Raw genomic sequence first — 12,135 nt, 5'->3', positions numbered from 1 at the left:
GTCGCCATCGCTGCGCGCCGTCCCTGCCCCGCGCGCCGCCCCTGCCCGGCCACGCGCCGCTCCTGCCCCGACGCCGTCGCCACGCCACTCCCCGCGCCCCTGCTCACCCCGACGTTGCCCGCCGCGCGCTCCTCCCTCTGTGAGCACCGCGCCTCTGCGGCCCCGCCACCGCCGCGCTATTTTTTTAGTTATACATGCTATTTTTTATATGTTTTTAGATTCATATATGTATGTATGTATTTTTTAGATATATATATTTTTTTATGTCTGTTCATATATGTATGTATGTATTTTTACATGTTTTTTTATGTATGTATGTATTTTTTCAATTGTAATGATGTATTAAAGTATACATATATGCAAAAGTTAGATTTTTAGAAAAGTTTTATCTATATATGTTCTCTGATTTAGTATATTTTAGATTAGTTTAATTTTTAGAAAAAAATTATATATCTAGCTAGGAAAGGAAGAAGAAGAAAAAGACTGAGAGGAAAAAGGAAAATAAGAAGAGAAGAAAGGAGAAGAAGAGGGGAGGAAGAAGAGGAGAAATAAATAATAAGAAGAAAAAAGAAGAAAAAGAAGAGGAGAAGAAGAAAGGAATAGAGGAGAAGAAGAAAAAATAGAAAAAAATTCTATTTTTTCTTCTTGTCCTCTATTCCTTTCTTCTTCTTCTTCCTTCTTCCTTCTTCCTCTTTTCTTCCTTTTCCTTAATTATTTTCCTTTCTCGAGGGAGAAGAATAAACAAAGGAATAGAGGAGAAATAAATAAGAAGAACAAAAAAGAAGAAAAGGAAGAGGAGAAGAAGAAAGGAATAGAGGAGAAGAAGAAAAAATAGAAAAATATTTCTATTTTTTCTTCTTCTCCTCTATTCCTTTCTTCTTCTCCTCTTTTTTTTCTTTTTTTTCTTCGATCTTCTCCTCTATTCCTTTCTTCTTCTCCTCTTTTTATTTCTTCTTCGTTTTCTTATGTTTTATCGAGTCTGTCACCGTCAGGCTGCTCGCCTTCGCCCTCGCCACCCCCTCGAGATAACTTCGACATGAGGGGCGGTCGATATATATACCCCCTCTCGACCCCGATAACCTATACAACGGCAGCACCCCCCTCGGCCCTGTCGCTCGACCAAAATTCTCGAGGCCACCCAAATTTACTAAGTTAAAAGAGCGTTGTCGTCGAGGCCACCCCAAACCCTTGAAGCGTTGTGTCGAGGCGATCCCAAACCCTAGAGAAGCTGCGTCGAGGCCACTAACATGATTCCTTATTGTGCTTAGCTAGCTAGTTCTATGTTTGCCACTAATATATATCCATCTGTACCATGTTTGAATAATAATTGACATGTTGTAAATATTTGCAGAAACTATGGAGCACTACCGAGACGAAGCAACAGAAGCGATGTTGGGGGAGATGATCGCAGAAGGAACTGATGCCATTGCGTCATTTTTCAACGACGTCGTTGGTCAGGAAGGACTAGGTGAAGAAGAGGGCTATGTTCATGATGGCTCCGGCCCATTAATGCCGGTACAAGAAGAGGGCTATGTTCATGATGGCTCCGGTGATGACCCAATGGAGGTACAAGAAGGAGACCGTGCTGACTACTCCGGTGACCGAACCGAGTCCGGCCAGGTATATATATATTAGTTAAGCCCGTGCTGACTAGTTAATTGATGCATTCATTGTTTTGGTATATGTACACATATCAATTACTCTCGTCTTTCTTCCTTTTAATTTTTAGCCCTCCGGATCGAGCACAACTTCGGTAAGGAGACGAGGCCCAAAGAAAAAGATGAGCTCGGATGAAAGGTTTGAGATCATAGAAATCGTGCCCGACGGCGAACCGATTGAACACATCAGGACTTTCAGCAGTTGGTTGGAAACACGTCTCAGAGGTGACAACACTGTTTCTGATGATCTGTACTTGTTGTCCAGGGGACCATTTTCGACTGTTACGATTTGGAAAGCATACGAGATAAATGGGAATACATTTTACACGATTGACCAAGATCAAAGGAGCACCAACCAAAATAGCGGTGTCCTCTTTGATGCAACAACCGAGAGGGTAAAGGACACATATTATGGTTACATAGTGGACATATGGGAACTTGACTACGGACATGATTTTAAGGTCCCTTTGTTTAAGTGCAAATGGGTCAATCTGTTAGGAGGCGGGGTACAGGTACACCCACAGTACGGAATGACAACAGTGGATCTGAAAAATCTTGGGTACACTGACGAACCGTTCGTCCTAGCCAATGATGTGGCACAGGTTATATATGTGAAGGACATGTCTACTAGACCGAGAAAAAGAAAAGATAAGGAAGCGAATACATCATACGATGAACCAAAGCGCCACATAGTTCTTTCAGGAAAAAGGGACATCGTTGGAGTGAAGGGCAAGATAGACATGTCTGAAGATTATGAAAAGTTTCATGAAATTCCTCCCTTCAAAGTCAAGGCTGACCCCAGCATCCTGATAAGCGATGAAGATTATCCATGGTTACGGCGCAATAAGCAAATGACACAAGCGAAGAAAAAGTGAAGACTTTCTCCCGCAACTATTATGATGATACCATGCCAACTTTGTAACACACGAGTATGATACCATTGTCCGTTTTGTACATGCACATGCTATGTGGGTGAATTTATGATACCATGCCAACTTTCAACTTTTTCATAGTTCATTTGAAATGCTTTAATGTCTTATGGTTCGGCCCTCGTAATAATTAAAAATAGCAACAATAAGTATTTTGTCGTAAGTAGAAACAAAATAAAATAAATAAAGCAAGAAAAAATACAAAAATACAAAAAAAGTGTTTTCAAATTTGAAAACTAATGGCACAACCAGAAAGTTTATATTTTTTCTAAAACTAAAAGCAAAAAGAATTAAAAAATAAAGCAAAAAACAAAAGAAAATAAATAATGCAGAAAACAAAACAAAAAAATAATTAAAAATAGCAACAATAAGTATTTTGTTGTAAGTACAAACAAAATAAAATAAATAAAGCAAGAAAGAAAATAAAAAAACAAAAAAGTGTTTTCAAATTTGAAAACTAATGGCACTAACAGAAAGTTTATAATTTTTCTAAAACTAAAAGCAAAAAGAATTAAAAAATAAAGCAAAAAACAAAAGAAAATAAATAATGCAGAAAACAAAACAAAAAATAGAAAATAATTAAAAATAGCAACAATAAGTATTTTGTTGTAAGTACAAACAAAATAAAATAAATAAAACAAGAAAGAAAACAAAAAAAATGCATCCTACTGGGCCCCCACAGCCTGAATACGACTAGAAACCCTACCATGGGCCAGGATTCAGGCCCGCAGTAGGCCGAGAAGTCCCATCAGGCAAAGCAGTAGCAATTAGGCTCGCAAGCCTACGGTGGAGAGGAGCTCGAGAGGGGTGCTAAAGTGGGGCTTATAAACCACTGCGCGCCCCTCTCAACTAGCGAGGTGGGACTAAACTTTGGCCCCGACGCGGGCAGCACAGGGTCCTTTGGTCCCGGTTGGTGGCACCAATCGGGACTAAAGGGGGAGGCATTGGTCCCGATTGGTGGCACCAATCGGTACCAAAGGCCGCCGCTTCCCGCCCTTTGGGCTGCCGAAAAAGAGGCCTTTGGTCCCAGTTGGTGGCACCAACCGGGATTAAAGGGGGCATTGGTCCCGGTTGGTGCCATGAACCGGGACCAATGCTCGTGGTATATAAGTAGCACTTTGCAATTTTGCAGAGTTGATCACCACAGTTGCCCCCCAACGACGCCGAGCACATCGTCGCCGCCAGGCTACCCCGACGCCGTCCGCCGCCCCCGCCGTCGCCATCGCCGTCGCCCGCGCCCGTCGTCGTCGCCGCCCGCACACTCGCCGTCGCCCGCGCCCTCGCCCGTCGCCATCGCCGCGCGCCGTACCTTCCCCGCGCGCCGCCCCTGCCCGGCCGCGCGCTGCTCCTGCCCCGACGCCATCGCCGCGCCACTCCCCGCGCCCCTGCTCGCCCCGACGCTGCCCGCCGCGCGCTCCTCCCTCTGTGAGCACGGCGCCTCTGCGGCCCCGCCGCCGCCGTGCTATTTTTTTAGTTATACATGCTATTTTTATATTCTTTTATATTCATATATGTATGTATGTATTTTTTAGATATATGTATTTTTTTATGTTTGTTCATATATGTATGTATGTATTTTTTACATGTTTTTATGTATGTATGTATTTTTTCAATTGTAATGATGTTTTAAAGTATACATATATGCAAAAGTTAGATTTTTAGAAAAGTTTTATTTATATATGTTCTCTGATTTAGTACATTTTAGATTAGTTTAATTTTTAGAAAAAAATTATATATCTAGCTAGGAAAGGAAGAAGAAGAAAAAGACTGAGAGGAAAAAGGAAAATAAGAAGAGAAGAAAGGAGAAGAAGAGGGGAGGAAGAAGAGGAGAAATAAATAAGAAGAAGAAAAAATAAGAAAAAGAAGAGGAGAAGAAGAAAGGAATAGAGGAGAAGAAGAAAAAATAGAAACAAAATTCTATTTTTTCTTCTTGTCCTCTATTCCTTTCTTCTTCTTCTTCCTTCTTCCTTCTTCATCTTTTCTTCCTTTTCCTTAATTATTTTCCTTTCTTGAGGGAGAAGAAGAAACAAAGGAATAGAGGAGAAATAAATAAGAAGAACAAAAAAGAAGAAAAGGAAGAGGAGAAGAAGAAAGGAATGGAGGAGAAGAAGAAAAAATAGAATATTTTTCTATTTTTTCTTCTTCTCCTCCATTCCTTTCTTCTTCTCCTCTTTTTTTTTCTTTTTTTCTTCGATCTTCTCCTCTATTCCTTTCTTCTTATCCTCTTTTTATTTCTTCTTCGTTTTCTTATGTTTTATCGGGTCTGTCGCCGTCAGGCTGCTCGCCTTCGCCCTCGCCGCCCCCTCGAGATAACTTTGACATGAGGGGCGGTCGACATATATACCCCCTCTCGACCGTGATAACCTATACAACGGCAGCACCCCCCTCGGCCCTCTCGCTCGACCAAAACTCTCGAGGCCACCCAAATTTACCAAGTTAAAAGAGCGTTGTCGTCGAGGCCACCCCAAACCCTTGAAGCGTTGTGTCGAGGCGATCCCAAACCCTAGAGAAGCAGCGTCGAGGCCACTAACATGATTCCTTATTGTGATTTGCTAGCTAGTTCTACGTTTGCCACTAATATATATCCATATGTACCATGTTTGAATAATAATTGACATGTTGTAAATATTTGCAGAAACTATGGAGCACTACCGAGACGAAGCAACAGAAGCGATGTTGGGGGAGATGATCGCAGAAGGAACTGATGTCATTGCGTCATTTTTCAACGATGTCGTTGGTCAGGAAGGACTAGGTGAAGAAGAGGGCTATGTTCATGATGGCTCCGGCCCATTAATGCCGGTACAAGAAGAGGGCTATGTTCATGATGGCTCCGGTGATGACCCAATGGAGGTACAAGAAGGAGACCGTGCTGACTGCTCTGGTGACCGAACCGAGTCCGGCCAGGTATATATATGTTAGTTAAGCCCGTGCTGACTAGTTAATTGATGCATTCATTGTTTTGGTATATGTACACATATTAATTACTCTCGTCTTTCTTCCTTTTAATTTCTAGACCTCCGGATCAAGCACAACTTCGGTAAGGAGACGAGGCCCGAAGAAAAAGTTGAGCTCGGATGAAAGGTTTGAGATCATAGAAATCGCGCCCGACGGCGAACCGATTGAACCCATACGGACAAAGAACACATTTTCTGCTTAGTGCGGGGTTCTTGTTAGGGACAAGATCCCGATCAGCATCCAGCAATGGTATAAACCTAAGGACGACCCTGAGGTGTCTTATGTCAATGATATGCAGAAAGTAGATCTTTGGATTCAGCTGAAGGCAAATTTCACCCTACCGCCAGAGGAGGATCCGGAGAAGCCAGTTAAAGAGCAATTAATCAAGTCTTGTGCTCTTAAGAAGATGGCAACCCTATTCAGGAGGTGGAGGAAAGAGTTGAACCATTTTGTCGGGAAAAAAAGACACCAGAATTCATCGGCAAATATGAGAAGATCAAAGATCACTGGCCCGCATTTGTGGCCCACAAGACATCGGAAAAGAGTAAGAAGATGTCAGCGACGAACAAGGAAAATGCTGCGAAGAAGAAGCTTCACCATCGCACGGGGTCAGGTGGCTACCTCAAAGCCTGGCCTAAGTGGTCCAAGGAGGAGAATGATCTGCTTGAAAAAGGGATCGAACTAGAGACAATGAGATGGCCAGACCGTTGCCGGACTTGGTTCTTCGGGGCTGGCGGAACCTTGGACCCTATATCAGGGATGTGCCGTTGGACGGACGAGCAACTGGAACTACCAGTCAAGAACCTTCGACACTATATCAATGCAGCGCAGAAAGGGACGTTTGTACTAGACAGGGAGAAGGACGAGCTCACAATGGCCCTCAGGAATCCTGAGCACCCTGGACGGACACGAGGCACGCCAGGCTCCATTCCGTGGAAGGTTGGTTTTCCGGACGCAGGGGGTTACAAAACCCATGAGAGGAGGAAGAAACTAGAGCAGGGGCCAACTGCAGGCGCTGCACGAAAGGGTAATGGGGCTAGAGGAACAAGAAGAGGAACAAGAAGCAGCAGATCGCAGCAAACGACCTGCCGAAGCTTCCCCCGAAGCTACCCCGCCATCTCAGCGGAGAAGCAGCTTGGCTTCCACCGAGCTGCTTCACCCGGAGCATGTCTTGACGGCTCCTGCCAGCTATCTCGTGGATGCTATCACGGAGTCTCAACATTGCCACATTATGGCGCGATGGATGAATTTGAAGGTCAAGGCGGCTGTTGGCTCTGTTTATCCTACTGGATCCGGAGAAACTTATCACTACCGGCCGATTCCAGAAGGATATGCTAAGGTGATGGTGGATGAAATAATGGAGGGATTTGAGGACCTCCTGCTTGACCACCCTACCGGTGAAGGGGAGACTAGGCTGGGTTCTGCTCTGAAGACTCCATGCCTATGGCGGAAGGAGCTCATCAACCTTTCGAACTGGACGCCTCCGCCTCCTCCTCCTCTCCGGCGAGTCAGGTCACTCCTCCTCCTCCACCGCCTCCTCCTCCGGTGAGTGACGATCAGGGCACGCGTGGCGGCACTCCGCCTCCTTCTCCAGCGCGTGGCGGCACTCCGCCTCCTTCTCCACCTGCGCCGGTGCTCCCGAGCAGCCAGCAGCCTCCTCCTTCTCCGCCTCGCCAGCAAGGGCGGAAGAGACCCGCCGCCTCCCCGGCTGCTCCGGCGCGTCGTACTCCTTCTCCTCCGCCTTGTAAGCAAGCACGAAAGAAGACAGACGCCGAAGCCGCTCCGTCTGCTCCGGCGTCTAGCAGCACAACCAGAGGCGGGAGGCAATACAGTTACGGTCCACCTCTCAAGCCTCTAGAGAAGTTACCCTACAAGAGGACCGAGGAGGAAAACGATAGGATTGTGCGGACCCACGTGAAGGAGTTCTTTGAAGGGGTGAAAGCAAAGAGACATCCACCTCCGGAGGAGAAGGTAGATCCGATGAAAGCAAAGCGTACTATCGATGCCCTGAGGAAACCACCAAAGTCTCCACCGAAAACCAACTATGAGCGCATTACTGAACAGACATATCTCCAAACCCAGCGGTCGGGAACTACTGTCAGTGCTAAAAGGTTAAAAGAGCGAGCAAAGGGGAAAAAATTGCCCATCTCGGCGAACAAGCACAGCAATCGTGCCCCCCGCTCAATGTGTCTAATGCTCCGGGGACGGTGGCCGGTTATGGCAATCTTGCAGATTACCTGCCTGACGATCAACTTCCTGATTTCTTGGAGGTGGAAGAACACAGATACGAGTACGGGAAGCCTCTTGTCAAAGACGAAAAATCTCTAACAACAATGATGCGAAGATTCCATAATTGGTACATGGAAACCTGCAGAGAGTCTGGGGGTACGAATGCTTTGTATCTGAATATTAAAGAGGAGCATGACCTCGTTACAAATGATCCGTTGACTGTTCCATTTGATGAGTTCTTCGCGTTCTTCAATCAAAAGGCCCTTGATAAACTAATGGTCTTTTGCTACTGTCTGTAAGTACCATTTCTGTCATTAAGTCTCTATATATAGCTCGGCTCTTTTATTTCATGTATTTATAATTAATTATCCTCAATATATTATGCAGATTGAAGATCGTCGAGTGCAAAAAACAAGAAATTTATGATATTGGGTTCATTAACACAAATATCATAGATGAATTTCTGGTTAAAAAGGACGTCAAAGAGGTCGAGGACAACTTGCTACGATCGTTGATAAAAAATCAAAACAAAGATACCATACTCTTTCCTTACAACGGCAAGAGAGTGTTACTGCCGTGTGCATATTCGGTTTCCCTTATTACTCGAGCGATGTTATAGTAATGTAATTGATGAGTTATGCATGCGTGCGCAGGTACCACTATGTTCTTCTGGAGTTTAAGCTTGAGCGGGGACTAGTAACCGTCTTAGACTCGAGACGGAAAGATCCCAAAACCTATGCGGACATGACTGAATTGCTCAACAAGTAAGTTCAATCGATCATTATCGCACCATATCGGCAACTTTTTGTTCATTTCCTGATATCTCAAGTAATAATTATTATTTTCTTTGTCTTGCAGGGTTTGGAAACAGTTCACCGCAGAAGCTCCGGGACTGCCAAAGGAGCTGCGATATACATACCCGAAAGTAAGTACTACTGGCTAGCTAGTTGCGCGCATCTCCCGTTGATTCTATAGCTATACCTTCATCAATGCCATTTATAATGCTTCATTATCAGTTTGATTGACCTCTATTTCTCGTAAAGTGCCTGTGGCAGGAAGAAGGGAATGATTTCTGTGGATACTACGTGTGCGAGTTCATCCACAACGCGACTTTGAAAAACAAGCGGGGCTACTCTAAAAGACAATATGAAGTGCGTAAGCAATAATATTCACAATTTCATTTTATTACACCATCATTTCTGTTGAGTTTCATTCATATATATGTATTAATTAACCCCCCTTCTTCAAACTAGACGTGGCAGATGCGGAATGAACTCCTAGAACCAGATCGCATGAAAGCAATTCAAGAGGAATTGGCGGGATTCTTTCTTGACCACGTCATCAATAAAGCCGGAGAATACCATGTGCAAATTGATTTCAATTGCAAGGGGATTGTAATTAAGAGATCTTATATCTTATACATATTGTACATGTATATATAGTGTCGGATACGTGATATACGAAAACTTGTTGTTCGACCAATCTCTCGGACAAGGAGAGGTCGATCGATCACTTCTCTCGCTATGCATGATGAACTTCTGTACTCAATGGTTCTCTCGATCACTTATGTATATATAGTACGCAGCGTCGACCAAGCACGGACATAAGAGAGGACACTTCTCTCTATTAATTAGCTAGCTAACACAATATATGAAACACCTAAATTAACCCCCCAAAACCCCCAACCCCCTCCCCCTTCTTTCAAAAAAAACAAAGACCCCAGCCACTGGAATGCTGACGCGTGGATGCCTTTTGGTCCCGGTTGGTACCACCAACCGGGAGCAAAGGCCCCCTGACTAGGCTCGGCGCACAGGGCCACGTGGTGGCACATTGGTCCCGGTTCGTGTTTGAACCGGGACTAATGGGTGGAGGTATTAGTAACCACCCATTAGTCCTGGTTCATGAACCGGGACTAAAGGCCCTTACGAACCGGGACTATTAGGTGTTTTTCTACTAGTGTACAATCAGATAAGAAAATAGCAGTATTCCATCCTAGAGCTTTAACCACCTCAGCCGACAGTGATAATCCAATAGCTTCAGCCTGCAAAACAGAGCAAACTTTTTTGCAGCAGCTTGAACAAATACAGTATGGTTGTTACTATCATTTCTAAGAAAAACTCCAAGACCAGCTTCTTCTTTTGCAATTTCTGGATTGTACGCAGCATCACTGTACGCCAAAAGACCTGCATTTTGGAACTGTATATTTTGAACGTGAAAAGGAGAAATATTATTGTTTGCAGGGTTGATGTGGGCCGCCGCCTTCTCCTCTATCAACTCCGCATTTAGCATAGTGTTTGTAGCATATATAACCTGCATAATACTCCATTTTTTCTTATTAAAAAGAAGATCATTCCCCGCTTTCCAAATATTCCAAAGCAACGTGAAACTGGTATCCAGATCTAAGTCAGCATGATGAGAAGATAAAATCCTTTGAATCACATCAGAAGGATATAAGTTATGATTGAACTCATCAGACTTAAGACCAAATAGGAACCAAATAGCTCTAGTGAAATTGCAAGTAAAGAGAAGCTGCAAGTCTGTCTCCGCCTCGCCACACCTGCAACATTCCTTTTTAAGGTGAGTAGAATACCTGGATCCCCTAAGCCCTGAAGCTAAAGCTCTTCTTAGAATTCTCCATGCAAAGGTTTTGACTCTTGGAGCCAGGTTTTTGCTTTTCTAAACCTGATTGAGAATAGAAATTTCAGAATCTGAAATAGTGTGACTTTGAGATTGTAACATGGGATGTGCCTCCTGCATCAAAGCTTTATAAGCACTTTTAGTGGTACACTCTGCATTAGGAGTGTGAATCCAACATAAAGTATTGTCCATATTAGCATTAATGATAGGAGTTTGTAAAATATTTCTCTTGAAATTATCATCAAAAAAGATATTAATATTATCCTCATCCGAACTCTTACAATTTTGTTTCCAAAGATCACTAACAACTTTAGAACAAGGGATACCTAGATTAGGTTTAAGGTGATCATAAATATTGTCCCAATCATTGCACCAAGGACTAGTCCAAATACAAGTATTATCATTAGCAATTTGAGTATGACTAGCCTTGCTAATGAAAGGAAGAACTTTGAGAATAGAGGACCAGAAAGCAGATTTAGGAACATTGTCATTCACTTTCCAAATAGAAGAGTTATGAAAATATTTGGCTTTGAGAACTTTCGTAACAAGAGAATTAGGAATCTTAATAACTCTCCAAGCCATCATAGCAACCATAGACTTATTCATCATATAAAGATCTCTAATGCCTAGACCACCTTGATGCATAGGTTTGCAAATATCATCCCAAGCCCTAAAGCAGATAGGTTTGGAAACATTATCCTTATCAATACCTGTATCACATATCATGCACTACCAATGAGGTTTCTTGGGATATGTCTTTTCCCAATGCCTCCCAACCCGAACTAATGAACAACCAGCTAGAAAAAAAACATTAGGCTCGATAGGTTGAGCAACTGGAAAAATATATGTTAGAACTACCATGTAATTAGAGATTGGAGAGGGGAGGATGGACTTGTATATAAATAAAAATAACCAGTAGAGGGTGGGCAAATAAAGACGGTTGGTTAATTCATACTTCAAGCACATGTGCAACCCCTACAAAAGGAGCACACATGCAACCCCTAAAAAATAGCACAAATGCAATCAATTTGCCACCAAGTTGAACATAAGTGTTAGATGGGATAGAGAGGGAGTTTGGTGGAATAGTTGATTGTATTGCTTGAGTCCCGTGGACACATATATAGGAGTACAATGATCAACTTGTAGTAGAAGACAAGGCAGGACCAAATCCTAGTCTATCCTATATTTCCTAATAATCATCTACTAAACATCCCCCGCAGTCACAATGGTAGCGACGTAAACGGTGAGAATGGAGAAGAATCCGAAGGCAAGCCACTGACACCCCCCCCACACACACATAGTCATAACGGTCGATTCATCGCAGAGTCGTGGCTGGAGTGGAAACCGACGAGGTTGCTCACAGGGCCGGTCCTGAGATTTCAGGGGGCCGGGGCGAAACTATAATCCGAGGCCCTTCGGGGCACTTAGTATAAATGTTTAAAATAGTAATCAACATAAGTCGACATAAATTTGTATCTACGAAAGTAGTCAAGTGCATCGATCCAAATTAAATATGTGTGCATATTAAATAATGTATTACATAATACCTTAAAATTTTACCATTTCCTATATCACTAAAATAGTCAAGTGCATCCAAAAACACCTTATTCATGTGTTCAGAAAAACAATAAGCATTTTCTTTCACGGCCTCGAAGATGAAGAGGCAAAACCGCAAAAGAAGCAAGGGATCAAGGGAAAGATCACAATCAGGGTCCTCTGATCCCGTG

General features: G+C 43.4%; 1 long non-coding RNA gene across 1 annotated transcript in view; it reads right to left on the bottom strand.

The window, feature by feature from the left end:
• LOC119337244 overlaps positions 1-9,830 on the bottom strand; it is a 16,425-nt gene extending 6,595 nt beyond the window's left edge. The window contains exons 1-2 of the long non-coding RNA XR_005163107.1: positions 9,734-9,830; positions 7,780-7,783 (exon numbers count right to left, since the gene is read on the bottom strand). This is a non-coding gene — a long non-coding RNA (uncharacterized LOC119337244). The remainder of the gene's footprint in view (positions 1-7,779; positions 7,784-9,733) is intronic.
• Between the last annotated feature and the right edge of the window lie 2,305 nt (positions 9,831-12,135).

The sequence above is a fragment of the Triticum dicoccoides genome, chromosome 7B (genome assembly GCF_002162155.2).
Source record: "Triticum dicoccoides isolate Atlit2015 ecotype Zavitan chromosome 7B, WEW_v2.0, whole genome shotgun sequence".
In the NCBI taxonomy this organism is placed as follows: domain Eukaryota; kingdom Viridiplantae; phylum Streptophyta; class Magnoliopsida; order Poales; family Poaceae; genus Triticum; species Triticum dicoccoides.
This window is presented reverse-complemented; position numbering and strand designations above follow the sequence as displayed.